The sequence below is a fragment of the Macrobrachium rosenbergii genome, chromosome 48, assembly GCF_040412425.1.
Source record: "Macrobrachium rosenbergii isolate ZJJX-2024 chromosome 48, ASM4041242v1, whole genome shotgun sequence".
In the NCBI taxonomy this organism is placed as follows: Eukaryota; Metazoa; Arthropoda; class Malacostraca; order Decapoda; family Palaemonidae; genus Macrobrachium; species Macrobrachium rosenbergii.
The window spans coordinates 3,296,128-3,311,353 of NC_089788.1; the positions used below are offsets into that span (position 1 = coordinate 3,296,128).

Genomic DNA, 15,226 nt, shown 5'->3' on the forward strand with positions numbered 1-15,226 from the left:
CGGCACAATAGTTTTCATCACAGAAAACTAAAAAAAGGCAACTCTGCACCTCACCACAGCTCTTAAACTCATTTTTTTTTAAAGAGTTGAAAGTAACTCATTCCCATTGCAGGATACTACTATCTTGAAGTATTCAGCATAAAGAAAGACCTCCCTGGTAATGTAAAATGATGAATTATGGTAAAAGCAGCCCACCCAATTTTATTCATCAGAGTACAGGAGCCAGGCACAAGACTGAGTGCTGACATTCTAATCTAAGGTATCCAGCATAGTCAATACCCCAACTGAAAATACAAATGTAAGTATTTTGGCTCCTACATAGAATATAGCGCTTATATATATATGCAGTAGAGATGAAAATGCTCAGGTGGATGTGTGGAGTAACAAAAATGGACAGGATCACGAATGGACGATAAGAGGAACTACTAAAGTCATACAACTATCACAGAAGGCCCATGAACGAAGACTGCAGTGGTATGGCCATGTGTTGAAAAGGTATGAGACAAATGTAGGGAGGAGAGTGATGCAGATGGAGGCGCCTGGTGGGACTATGGGGACGAAGAAGAGAGATTATCTCTGAAATGTTTTTAGATGATGTTTAATTTCTCCCCTGGGGGAGTGGACCGATCCCGGAGGTACTGCAATACCGGGCCGATCCGCGGCAAAGGTGGAGCAAGCCCCTAGCACTTCGCCAAGACACAAAAATCAGTTTAATATCGTAGACCCCACATGGGGATCGTATCAGATATTAAGCTGATAAGAACAGATACTACACTTTGATCTTAGCCAAAAGGCCGAGAAGCGATACCAGTGACGACCATCTCTCCTATCCTACTGACAAGCACTGCTCCCACCGTACAAGAGGAACTGAGGGTAAGAACGGCATGCTTCCCATTATAACAGTAGCCATATTAGGGTAACAACATATGATCAAGGTACAAATACCATTATTCCCATGTTTTAATGAAGTTAGCTAAACGTTGGAGTAAACCACAGCACTATATTTTACCAAATAACAGATACTCGTTGTACATGAATTACCTCCTAGACCAAGCACGAGGAAAACAGTTTACATTTTCAAACCACCACATCAGAGTCAAATCTTCAAATTGAAAAGGTAAAAGTCTTACTTATTCCATTAATAACATTGGGAAGATTAGTTAATTCTACTACGATACAAAAATCATCGTGAACAGCGCGACCACTGAAGAAAACAGATGAATATCTGGTAATAAACACCAGCAGAGCAGTGGGCAGTGAGAAATCACTCATCTCTCTTTTTCATGTTCATCATAATGGATTTACAATTTGACCCAAATATTCCTTTCTATAAAATTTTCAAGACTTTGTCTTACAGACGGATATTTTTTCCAATTTTGAGGAGGGAGATGGAAGCATTTCACGCCATCGATTGCGGGAAAGCAAACAAACAAAAAAGATATAATATATGGGTTCAATTTGCAATGAACAGGTATGCTACTTATGACCAAAAAGTCGTTTTATGCAGCTGACTTTCTGAAGAGAATGCACAAGGAACTTTGTATCATATGAAATACCTGATCGAACATTTCCACAATAATTTACTAGTAAATTTACCGAGGGACAAATTCCAACATCCAGTGTGTGTGTGTGTGTGTGTGTGTGTGTGTTAGTTTTCATGTAATAGCTAACCATATGAATACGCGGGAGCATCCACAGAAAGAAATCAGGAGAGGAATTCTGCCCTAAAATGGAAGACTGCAGTGTCTACAAAATACAAAACAGAAAATTGGTAGATACTCCCTTGCCTAACTACTGACTTTGCAGATACTGCATTTGGGACACCCTAAATACTAGTGGAACGCATTGAAGAATCATCATGAAACTGCAATAACTTGTGCAATAGTGTTTCACGAGCCCAGAAGGTGGAATATCTCAATTTCGTTTTCCATTTTGGGCACAACTGGCACCCCAATTTCACAGAGATGGGGCACTCGACCACAAAGTTCTGCAATATCAAAGGGACCAGACAGTGATCACAGGTTGGCCGGGGCTCCCAAGCCAAAAATAAATTCCATGGACCAAAACATTTGCAGCCAGGCTTAAAACAACACAGGACAGTTCTCCCATCTCTATGTCACATTACTGTACGCCAGTTAGATCAGATTTGTTATCCACCGGTGAGAGAGCATATCTGGTCATTTCCTACATTTTCTGGTCACTACAACCAAGTCCCTTCTCAGACATTTGCCGAACTTCCATTATTTTCTTTGTACACTATTCAGAAAGGCTATTAATTCAGAAAGGTATCCATAATTGTCCCAGGAATCATTCTAAGCAAAGGTTATGTTCTTTCTTTTAACAATTTGTCGTTTTATCTACTTTTACAACGCAGTGTGTTGGCACCCAACAAAGAATTAACAGGACCACTGACTTGAAATTCACGCTTCCAAAGAGTATGGTGTTCATTCGAAAGAAGTAACAGAAGGTAATGAGAAACACAGAAAGAGGAGGTCAGTTATCAGAAAAACGGACAAATGAATAAATTAATGATTAAAAGTAAGTAAAATATCAAAATACAAGTTGAACTGTATTAGGGTAGTAATGCACTGCACGACATCCCCTGAGAGGTTGTGTCAGGCCAACGGTTTTATTTGTTACACAGTTACAACAAATCTAGGATCCCTTTAAGCTAGTTAAAAGTTTCATTGCTACTATACGCTTATTTTCTATAAACAGTAGTTTAGAACACAATCAAATCCAATTAAAAACAAGTAAAAAATGCGCCGAAGTTTCTTCGGTGCAATCGAGTTTTCTGTACAACCTCTACAGCGAATAATCAAGGACACTGAAAATAGATCTTTCAGTGGTCTTGATATAATGCTGTATGAGGCGCGGCCCACCAAACTTTAACCATGGCCAGGTGGTGGCCTATCCTATATAGTTGCCAGAAGCACGATTATGAATAACTTTAACCTTAAATAAAATAAAAACTTTGTTATGTTGGATGGCTGAAGGGTGGATGATCAACATAGCGATTTGCAGCCCTCTAGATTCAGTAGTTTTTAAGATCTGAGGGCGGACAGAAAAAGTACGGACAGAATAAAGTGCGGACGGACAGACACAGCTGGCACAATAGTTTTCTTTCACAGAAAACTAAAAAAGGCAACTCTGCACCTCACCATAGCTCTTAAATTCATACATTCTTTTTTTTTAAGAGTTGAAAGTAACTCATTCCCATTGCAGGATACTACTATCTTGAAGTATTCAGCATAAAGAAAGACGTCCTTGGTAATGTAAAATGACGAATTATAAGTAAAAGCAGCCCATCGAATTTTATTCATCAGAGTACAGGAGCCAGGCACAAGACTGAGTGCTGACATTCTAATCTAAGGTATCCAGCATAGTCAATACCCCAACTGAAAACACAAATATAAGTATTTTGGCTCCTACATAGAATATAGCGCTTGTATATATATGCAGTAGAGATGAAAATGCTCAGAAAATGCTCAGGTGGATGTGTGGAGTAACAAAATGGACAGGATCACGAATGAAAGATAAGAGGAACTACTAAAGTCATACAACTATCACAGAAGGCCCATGAACGAAGACTGCATTGGTATGGCCATGTGATGAAAAGGTATGAGACAAATGTAGGGAGGAGAGTGATGCAGATGGAGGCGCCTGGTGGGACTATGGGGACGAAGAAGAGAGATTATCTCTGAAATGTTTTTAGATGATGTTTAATTTCTCCCCTGGGGGAGTGGACCGATCCCGGAGGTACTGCAATACCGGGCCGATCCGCGGCAAAGGTGGAGCAAGCCCCTAGCACTTCGCCAAGACACAAAAATCAGTTTAATATCGTAGACCCCACATGGGGATCGTATCAGATATTAAGCTGATAAGAACAGATACTACACTTTGATCTTAGCCAAAAGGCCGAGAAGCGATACCAGCACTGGCCATCTCTCCTATCCTACTGACAATCACTGTTGCCACCGTGCAAGAGTAACTGAGGGTAAGAACGGCATGCTTCCCATTATGACAGTAGCCATATTAAGGTAACAACATATGATCAATGTACAAATAACATTATTCCCCTGTCTGTATGAAGTTAGCTAAACGTTGGAGTAAAACATAGCATTATATTTAACCGAATAACAGATACCTTCATAACTCAAAAGTCTCTGCACGCTCGTTGTCTATGAAGTGTCTGCTAGACCACGCACAAGAAAACAATACATACATTTTGAAACCCCCACATCAGAGTCAAATCTTCAAATTGAAAAGGAAAAGGTCTTACTTATTCCATTAATAACATTGGGAAGATTAGTTAATTCTACTATGATCTTCAAATTGAAAAGGTAAAAATTATTCAGTAATAACATTGGGAAGATTAGTTAATCCTACACGATACAAAAATCAAAGTTGAACAGCGCGACCACTGAAGTAAACAGATGAATATTTGGTAATAAACATCAGCAGAGCAGTGAGAAATCACTCATCTCTCTTTTTCCATGTTCATCATAATGGATTTACAATTAAACCCAAATATTCCTTTCTATAAAATTTTCAAGACTTTGTCTTACAGACGGATATTTTTTTCCAATTTTGAGGAGGGAGATGGAAGCATTTCACGCCATCGATTGCGGGGAAACAAACAAAAAAAAAAGATTTATATATATGGGTTCAATTTTGCAATAAACAGGTATGCTACTGATGACCAAAAAGTCGTTTTATGCAGCTGACTTTTCTGAAGAGAATGCACGAGGAACTTTGTATCATATGAAATACCTGATCGAACATTTCCACAATAATTTAGTAGTAAATTTACCGAGGGACAAATTCCAACATCCAGTGTGTGTGTGTGTGTGTGTGTGTGTGTGTGTGTGTGTGTGTGTGTGTTAGTTTTCATGTCATATCTAACCATATGAATATGAGGGAGCATCCAGAGAAAGAAATCAGGAGAGGAATTCTGCCCTGAAATGGAAGACTGCAGTATGTACAAAAATACAAAACAGAAAAATGGTAGATACCCCCTTGCCTTACTACTGATTTTGCAGATACTGCATTTGGGACCCCCTAAATACTAGTGGAACGCACTGAAGAATCATCATGAAACTGCAATAACTTGTGCAATAGTGTTTCACTACCCCAGAAGATGGCAGATCTCAATTTCGTCTTCCATTTTGGGCAGAACTGACACCCCAATTCCACTCAGATGGGACACTCGACCACAAAGTTCTGCAATATCAAAGGGACCAGACAGTGATCACAGGTTGGCCGGGGCTCCCAAGCCAAAAATAAATTCCATGGGCCAAAACATTTGCAGCCAGGCTTAAAACAACACAGGACAGTTCTCCCATCTCTATGTCACATTACTGTACGCCAGTTAGATCAAATTTGTTATCCACCGGTGAGAGAGCATATCTGGTCATTTCCTACATTTTCTGGTCACTACAACCAAGTCTCTCATAAGACATTTGCCGAACTTTCATTACTTTCTTTGTACACTATTCAGAAAGGCAGGATTATACTCTATTAATCCTGTCAGACAGGTATCCATAATTGTCCCAGGAATCATTCTAAGCAAAGGTTATGTTCTTTCTTTTAACAATTTGCCGTTTTATCTACTTTTACAACGCAGTGTGTTGGCACCCAACAAAGAATTAAGGCTCCTTATGCAACAGGCCCACAAAAGGGGCCACTGACTTGAAATTCACGCTTCCAAAGAGTACGGTGTTCATTCGAAAGAAGTAACAGAAGGTAATGGGAAACACAGAAAGAGGAGGTCAGTTATCAGAAAAACGGATAAATGAATAAATTAATTGATTAAAAATGTAAGTAAAATATCAAAATATAAGTTGAATTGTATTAGAGTAGTAATGCACTGCACGACACCCTCTGAGAGGTTGTGTCAGTCCAACGGTTTTTTGTTAAACAGTAGGTTCCCTTTAAGCTAGTTAAAAGTTTCATTGCTACTATACGCTTATTTTCTATAAACAGTAGTTTAGAACACAATCAAATCCAATTAAAAACAAATAAAAAATGCGCCGAAGTTTCTTCGGCGCAACAGTTTTCTGTACAACCTCTACAGCGTATAATCAAGGCTACCGAAAACAGATCTATCTTTCAGTGGTCTTGATATAATGCTGTATGAGGCGCGGCCCACCAAACTTTAACCATGGCCAGGTGGTGGCCTATCCTATATAGTTGCCAGAAGCAAGATTATGAATAACTTTAACCATGGCCAGGTGGTGGCTTAAATAAAATAAAAATTTGAATAACTTTTAAAATAAAAACTTTGTTATGTTTGATGGCTGGATGGATGACCAACATAGCGATTTGCAGCCCTCTAAATTCAGTAGTTTTTAAGATCTGAGGGCGGACAGAAAAAGTACGGACATAATAAAGTGCGGACGGACAGACACAGCCGGCACAATAGTTTTCTTTCACAGAAAACTAAAAAAGGCAACTCTGCACCTCACCATAGCTCTTAAACTCATACTTTTTTTTTTTTTAAGACTTGAAAGTAACTCATTCCCATAGCAGGATACTACTATCTTGAAGTATTCAGCATAAAGAAAGACCTCCTTGGTAATGTAAAATGATGAATTATGAGTAAAAGCAGCCCATCGAATTTTATTCACCAGAGTACAGGAGCCAGGCACAGGACTGAGCGCTTACATTCTAATCTAAGGTATCCAGCATAGTCAATACCCCAACTGAAAACACAAATATAAGTATTTTGGCTCCTACATAGAATATAGCGCTTATATATATATGCAGTAGAGATGAAAATGCTCAGGTGGATGTGTGGAGTAACAAAAATGGTCAGGATCACGAATGAAAGATAAGAGGAACTACTAAAGTCATAAAACTATCACAGAAGGCCCATGAACGAAGACTGCATTGGTATGGCCATGTGATGAAAAGGTATGAGACAAATGTAGGGAGGAGAGTGATGCAGATGGAGGCGCCTGGTGGGACTATGGGGACGAAGAAGAGAGATTATCTCTGAATTGTTTTTAGATGATGTTTAATTTCTCCCCTGGGGGAGTGGACCGATCCCGGAGGTACTGCAATACCGGGCCGATCCGCGGCAAAGGTGGAGCAAGCCCCTAGCACTTCGCCAAGACACAAAAATCAGTTTAATATCGTAGACCCCACATGGGGATCGTATCAGATATTAAGCTGATAAGAACAGATACTACACTTTGATCTTAGCCAAAAGGCCGAGAAGCGATACCAGCACTGGCCATCTCTCCTATCCTACTGACAATCACTGTTGCCACCGTACAAGAGTAACTGAGGGTAAGAACGGCATGCTTCCCATTATGACAGTAGCCATATTAAGGTAACAACATATGATCAATGTACAAATACCATTATTCCCATGTTTTAATGAAGTTAGCTAAACGTTGAGTAAACCACAGCATTATATTTTAACCAAATAACAGATACCTTCAAAATAATCTCTGCATGCTCTTTGTCTATGAAGTGTCTCCTAGACCACGCAAAAAACAATAAAACATTTTACAGTCAAATCTTTTTCAAACCACCATTAATAACATTGGGAAGATCAAATTCTACTATGATCAAATTGAAAAGGTAAAAGTCTTAATTATTCCAGTAATAACATTGGGAAGATTAGTTAATTCTACTACGATACAAAAATCATGTTGAAACAGCGCGACCACTAAAGTAAACAGATGAATATTTGATAATAAACATCAGCAGAGAGTGGGCAGTGAGAAATCACTCATCTCTCTTTTTCATGTTCATCATAATGGATTTACAATTAAACCCAAATATTCCTTTCTATAAAATTTTCAAGACTTTGTCTTACAGACGGATATTTTTTCCAATTTTGAGGAGGGAGATGGAAGCATTTCACGCCATCGATTGCGGGAAAGCAAACAAACAAACAAAGATATAATATACAGGTTCAATTTGCAATGAACAGGTATGCTACTTATGACCAAAAAGTCGTTTTATGCAGCTGACTTTCTGAAGAGAATGCACAAGGAACTTTGTATCATATGAAATACCTGATCGAACATTTCCACAATAATTTAGTAAATTTAGGTAAATTCAACATCCAGTGTGTGTGTGTGTGTGTGGACAAATTCCAACATGTGTGTGTGTGTGTGTGTGTGTGTGTGTGTTGTGTGTGTAGTTTTCATGTAATATCTAACCATATGAATATGCGGGAGCATCCACAGAAAGAAATCAGGAGAGGAATTCTGCCCTAAAATGGAAGACTGCAGTGTCTACAAAAATACAAAACAGAAAAATGGTAGATACTCCCTTGCCTAACTACTGATTTTGCAGATACTGCATTTGGGACCCCTAAATACTAGTGGAACGCATTGAAGAATCATCATGAAACTGCAATAACTTGTGCAATAGTGTTTCACGAGCCCAGAAGGTGGAATATCTCAATTTCGTCTTCCCATTTTGGGCAGAACTGACATCCCAATTTCACAGAGATGAGGCACTCGACCACAAAGTTCTGCAATATCAAAGGGACCAGACAGTGATCACAGGTTGGCCGGGGCTCCCAAGCCAAAAATAAATTCCATGGGCCAAAACATTTGCAGCCAGGCTTAAAACAACACAGGACAGTTCTCCCATCTCTATGTCACATTACTGTACGCCAGTTAGATCAGATTTGTTATCCACCGGTGAGAGAGAGCATATCTGGTCATTTCCTACATTTTCTGGTCACTACAACCAAGTCTCTCTAAGACATTTGCCGAACTTCCATTATTTTCTTTGCTATTCAGAAAGGCAGGATTATATCTCATTAATCCTGTCAGACATCCATAATTGTCCCAGGAATCATTCTAAGCAAAGGTTATGTTCTTTCTTTTAACAATTTGTCGTTTTATCTACTTTTACAACGCAGTGTGTTGGCACCCAACAAAGAATTAAGAGACCACTGACTTGAATTTCACGCTTCCAAAGAGTACGGTGTTCATTCGAAAGAAGTAACAGAAGGTAAGGGGAAATACAGAAAGAGGAGACCAGTTATCAGAAAAACGGATAAATTACAAAAATTAATCATTGAATAAAAATGCAAGTAAAATATCAAAATATAAGTTGAATTGTATTAGGGTAGTAATGCACTGCACGACATCCCTCTGAGAGGTTGTGTCAGTCCAACGGTTTTATTTTTGTTACAACAAATCTAGGTTCCCTTTAAGCTAGTTAAAAGTTTCATTGCTACTATACGCTTATTTTCTATAAACAGTAGTTTAGAACACAATCAAATCCAGTTAAAAACAAGTAAAAAATGCGCCGAAGTTTCTTCGGTGCAACAGTTTTCTGTACAACCTCTACAACGTATAATCAAGGCACTGAAAAAAATAGATCTTTCAGTGGTCTTGATATAATGCTGTATGAGGCGCGGCCCACCAAACTTTAACCATGGCCAGGTGGTGGCCTATCCTATATAGCTGACAGAAGCACGATTATGACTAACTTTAACCTTAAATAAAATAAAAACTTTGTTATATTTGATGGCTGGAGGGTGGATGATCAACATTGCGATTTGCAGCCCTCTAGCCTCAGTAGTTTTTAAGATCTGAGGGCGGACAGAAAAAGTGCGGACAGAATAAAGTGCAGACGGGCAGACACAGCCGGCACAATAGTTTTCTTTCACAGAAAACTAAAAAAAAGCAAGTCTGCACCTCACCATAGCTCTTAAACTCATACATTTTTTTTTTTTTTTAAGACTTGAAAGTAACTCATTCCCATAGCAGGATACTACTATCTTGAAGTATTCAGCATAAAGAAAGACGTCCTTGGTAATGTAAAATGACGAATTATGAGTAAAAGCAGCCCATCGAATTTTATTCATCAGAGTACAGGAGCCAGGCACAGGACTGAGTGCTGACATTCTAATCTAAGGTATCCAGCATAGTCAATACCCCAACTGAAAACACAAATATTAGTATTTTGGCTCCTACATAGAATATAGCACTTATATATATATGCAGTAGAGATGAAAATGCTCAGGTGGATATGTGGAGTAACAAAAATGGACAGGATCAGGAATGAAAGATAAGAGGAACTACTAAAGTCATACAACTATCACAGAAGGCCCATGAAAGAAGACTGCAGTGGTATGGCCATGTGATGAAAAGGTATGAGACAAATGTAGGGAGGAGAGTGATGCAGATGGAGGCGCCTGGTGGGACTATGGGGACGAAGAAGAGAGATTATCTCTGAAATGTTTTTAGATGATGTTTAATTTCTCCTGGGGAGTGGACCGATCCCGGAGGTACTGCAATACCGGGCCGATCCGCGGCAAAGGTGGAGCAAGCCCTAGCACTTCGCCAAGACACAAAAATCAGTTTAATATCGTAGACCCCACATGGGGATCGTATCAGATATTAAGCTGATAAGAACAGATACTACACTTTGATCTTAGCCAAAAGGCCGAGAAGCGATACCAGCACTGGCCATCTCTCCTATCCTACTGACAATCACTGTTGCCACCGTGCAAGAGTAACTGAGGGTAAGAACGGCATGCTTCCCATTATGACAGTAGCCATATTAGGGTAACAACATATGATCAATGTACAAATAACATTATTCCTCTGTCTTTATGAAGTTAGCTAAACGTTGGAGTAAAACATAGCATTATATTCAACCGAAGAACAGATACCTTCATAACTCAAAAGTCTCTGCATGCTCGTTGCCTATGAAGTGTCTGCTAGACCACGCACAAGAAAACAATACATACATTTTGAAACCCCCACATCAGTCAAATCTTCAAATTGAAAAGGAAAAGGTCTTACTTATTCCATTAATAACATTGGGAAGATTAGTTATTTCTACTATGATCTTCAAACTGAAAAGGTAAAGGTCTTAATTATTCCAGTAATAACATTGGGAAGATTAGTTAATCCTACTACGATACAAAAATCAAAGTTGAACAGCGCGACCACTGAAGTAAACAGATGAATATTTGGTAATAAACACCAACAGACCAGTGAGAAATCATTCATCTCTCTTTTTCCATGTTTATCATAATGGATTTACAATTTAACCCAGATATTCCTTTCTATAAAATTTTCAAGACTTTGTCTTACAGACGGATATTTTTTTCCAATTTTGAGGAGGGAGATGGAAGCATTTCACGCCATCGATTGCGGGGAAACAAACAAACAAAAAAAGATTTATATATATGGGTTCAATTTTGCAATAAACAGGTATGCTACTGATGACCAAAAAGTCGTTTTATGCAGCTGACTTTTCGAAGAGAATGCGCGAGGAACTTTGTATCATATGAAATACCTGATCGAACAGTTCCACAACAATTTAGTAGTAAATTTACCGAGGGACAAATTCCAACATCCAGTGTGTGTGTGTGTGTGTGTGTGTGTGTGTGTGTGTGTGTGTGTGTGTGTGTGTGTGTGTGTGTGTGTGAGTTTTCACGTCATATCTAACCATATGAATATGCGGGAGCATCCACAGAAAGAAATCAGGAGAGGAATTCTGCCCTGAAATGGAAGACAGCAGTATGTACAAAAATACAAAACAGAAAAATGGTAGATACTCCCTTGCATTACTACTGATTTTGCAGATACTGCATTTGGGACCCCCTAAATACTAGTGGAACGCATTGAAGAATCATTATGAAGCTGCAATAACTTGTGCACTAGTGTTTCACGAGCCCAGAAGGTGGCATATCTCAATTTCGTTTGCCATTTAGGGCAGAACTGACATCCCAATTCCACTCAGATGGGACACTCGACCACAAAGTTCTGCAATATCAAAGGGACCAGACAGTGATACAGGTTGGCCGGGGCTCCCAAGCCAAAAATAAATTCCATGGGCCAAAACATTTGCAGCCAGGCTTAAAACAACACAGGACAGTTCTCCCATCTCTATGTCACATTACTGTACGCCAGTTAGATCAGATTTGTTATCCACCGGTGAGAGAGCATATTTGGTCATTTCCTACATTTTCTGGTCACTACAACCGAGTCTCTCCTAAGACATTTGCGGAACTTTCATTATTTTCTTTGTACACTATTCAGAAAGGCAGGATTATACTCTATTAATCCTGTCAGACAGGTATCCATAATTGTCCCAGGAATCATTCTAAGCAAAGGTTATGTTCTTTCTTTTAACAATTTGCCGTTTTATCTACTTTTACAACGGAGTGTGTTGGCACCCAACAAAGAATTAAGGCTCCTTATGCGACAGGCCCACCAAAGGGGCCACTGACTTGAAATTCAAGAATATTATGGTGTTCATTCGAAAGAAGTACCAGAAGGTAATGGGAAACACAGAAAGAGGAGATCAGCTATCAGAAAAATGGATAAATCAACAAAATAATTGAATAAAAATGTAAGTAAAATATCAAAATACAAGTTGAATTGCATTAGGGCAGTAATGCATTGTAAGACATCCTCTGGGGAGCTGCGTCACAGTCCAACGGTTTTATTTGTTACACAGTTGGAGCAATCTAGGTTCCCTTTAAGCTAGCCAAAAGTTTCATTGTTACGATACACTTACATTTTCTATAAACAGTAGTTTAGAACACAATCAAATCCAATTAAAAACAAATAAAAAATGCGCCGAAGTTTCTTCGGCGCAACACAGTTATCTGTACAACCTCTACAGCGTATAATCAAGGCCACCGAAAACAGATCTATCTTTCAGTGATCTTGATATAATGCTGTATGAGCCGCGGCCCACGAAACTTTAACTACAGTCCGGAGGTGGCCTACCATATAAAGTTGCCACAAGCACGATTATGACTAACGTTAACCTTAAATAAAATAAAAACTACTGAGGCTAGAGGGCTGCAATTTGGCACGTTTGGTGACTGGAGGGTGGATGATCAACATACCAATTTGCAGCCCTCTAGCCTCAGTAGTTTTTAAGATCTGAGGGCGGACAGAATTAAGTGCGGATGGACAGACAGACACAGCCGGCACTATAGTTTTCTTTCACAGAAAAAAAAAAAAAGTCCGCACCTTACCATCGCTCTTAAGCTCATACTTTCTTTTTTTTTTTAAGATCTGACAGTAGCTCATTCCCATAGCAGGACACTACTATCTTGAAGTATTCAGCATAAAGATTGACCTCCTTGGTAATGTAAATAACGAATTACATCATGAGTAAAAGCAGCCCACCGAATTTTATTCACCAAAGTACAGGAGCCAGGCACAGGACTGAGTGCTGACATTCTGATCTAAGGTATCCAGCATAGTCAATACCCCAACTGAAAACACAAATATAAGTATTTTGGCTCCTACATAGAATATAGCGCTTATATATATATGCAGTAGAGATGAAAATGCTCAGGTGGATGTGTGGAGTAACAAAAATGGACAGGATCACGAATGAAAGATAAGAGGAACTACTAAAGTCATACAACTATCACAGAAGGCCCATGAAAGAAGACTGCGGTGGTATGGCCATATGATGAGAAGGGATGAGACATATGTAGGGAGGAGAGTGATGCAGATGGAGGCGCCTGGTGGGACTATGGGGACGAAGAAGAGAGATTATCTCTGAATTGTTTTTAGATGATGTTTAATTTCTCCCCTGGGGGAGTGGACCGATCCCGGAGGTACTGCAATACCGGACCAATCCACGGCAAAGGTGGAACAAGCCCCAAGACACAAAAATCAGTTTAATATCGTAAACCCCACATGGGAATCGTATCAGATATTAAGCTGATAAGAACAGATACTACACTTTGATCTTAGCCAAAAGGCCGAGAAGCGATACTGTTATGCAATAAATTTGAAAGTATTTCTACAGTGAATAATGTATGAAATTCACTGATCATGGTTATTCATGAAAGAAAGAGAGAGAGAGAGAGAGAGAGAGAGAGAGACGGTGTTGATAACTTGAACTGATAGAGGCGTGAGACCAAGTAAATTGGAGTTTCGAGTTGTAGACTAAACAACCAATGTTGAGATATGGGAACGTAAGGAGGAGCTATAGGCGTGATTATTAAATGAAAGGTCAGCAAAATTGACCTGATTTGTCCTTTGCCAAAAGTGGGAGTTGGAATTGAACCATTAAGAGCAAAGTAGGCATCCTCAAAGGGGAGGAGTTTTCTTCCACATAGGTCCAGAGCTCATTCTGATCAATTTTTAGAGAGAGTTAACTTGAACCCCTTCTGGGTAAGTTCTGTGTCGCTCTCCTCTCTGACACCAAGAAAAATGTCTGTCCAGTGTGGCTGGCCGTGTGAACTATTATAGTGTTATAAAAAATAAAACCTAAGAAAGTGCCCGGCGAGTCCCTTACCCCCTCCTGAAATAAGATAGACAGTGTAAGAAGAATAATTACCAAGTTTACTGCGTTTCTACGAGTTAACCAAAAGTTATCGGCTATCGCAGAACTCAATACCCAGGTCTTACCAAAGTGAAACAACAACAGACAGAAACAGAGACATTCATATTTGAGACCCCATAACATAAAAAGTGGTGGCAGTCTCGGAGGATATCGCCCAGCGCACATTTGAAAAACAATAAATGTTCACGGCCCTAGAGAAATTTACAGAGAGTGGAGAGTGATTGCGCTAATAACTAACTCTCAAATTAAAAGCGCAAACAATTTCAAGACGGTCTTCAGCAACTAGAAACATAAACACAGTAATAGAAGAGAGCAGAGGGAACGAAGCAGCAAGAAATATTCCACGAAACAGCGAACCTTTTGCGTCGATCGGAGTGAAAATTGACAGCGGTAAATCCCTGCCCAGTTTGAAGTTTCCGTACGTTCACAACAATAAGATCAACAAGAAATTCAGTTTAATAATTAACTATTACAATAATAAGAACAACAGTAATAATCACAGCATAGAACAGCGGTGATTTTTATAAGAAGTATAACGAAATTTACACACACACACACACACACACACACACACACACACACACACACACACACACACACACACACATATATATATATATATATATATATATATATATATATATATATATATATATATATATATATGGGTTCAATTTTGCAATAAACAGGTATGCTACTGATTACCAAAAAGTCGTTTTATGTAGCTGACTTTTCGAAGAGAATGCGCGAGGAACTTTGCTACATATGCTACTAATATTCTGAGTATTCTTGTTGAGGGTACATCTCTACTAATATTCTATTCTTGATAAGGGTACATATGCTACTAATATTCTAAGTATTCTTGTTGAGGTACATATGCCAGTAATATTCTAAGTATTCTAGTTAAGGTTACATA

At 39.0% G+C, this 15,226-nt stretch overlaps 1 protein-coding gene, 4 non-coding genes and 1 pseudogene across 9 annotated transcripts in view; all 6 read right to left on the minus strand.

Moving 5' to 3' along the window:
- Nucleotides 1-15,226, minus strand: part of LOC136831178 (uncharacterized) — a 1,009,691-nt gene that overhangs the window by 964,082 nt on the left and 30,383 nt on the right. The window lies entirely within an intron of this gene.
- Nucleotides 614-806, minus strand: LOC136831867 (U2 spliceosomal RNA). The gene has a single exon (XR_010851000.1). It is a non-coding gene; the product is annotated as a U2 spliceosomal RNA (small nuclear RNA).
- LOC136831868 (U2 spliceosomal RNA) lies at nt 3,738-3,930 on the minus strand. The gene has a single exon (XR_010851001.1). It is a non-coding gene; the product is annotated as a U2 spliceosomal RNA (small nuclear RNA).
- LOC136831869 (U2 spliceosomal RNA) lies at nt 7,034-7,226 on the minus strand. Its single transcript, XR_010851002.1, has one exon. It is a non-coding gene; the product is annotated as a U2 spliceosomal RNA (small nuclear RNA).
- LOC136831872 (U2 spliceosomal RNA) lies at nt 10,246-10,437 on the minus strand. Its single transcript, XR_010851005.1, has one exon. It is a non-coding gene; the product is annotated as a U2 spliceosomal RNA (small nuclear RNA).
- LOC136831874 (U2 spliceosomal RNA) lies at nt 13,555-13,735 on the minus strand (annotated as a pseudogene).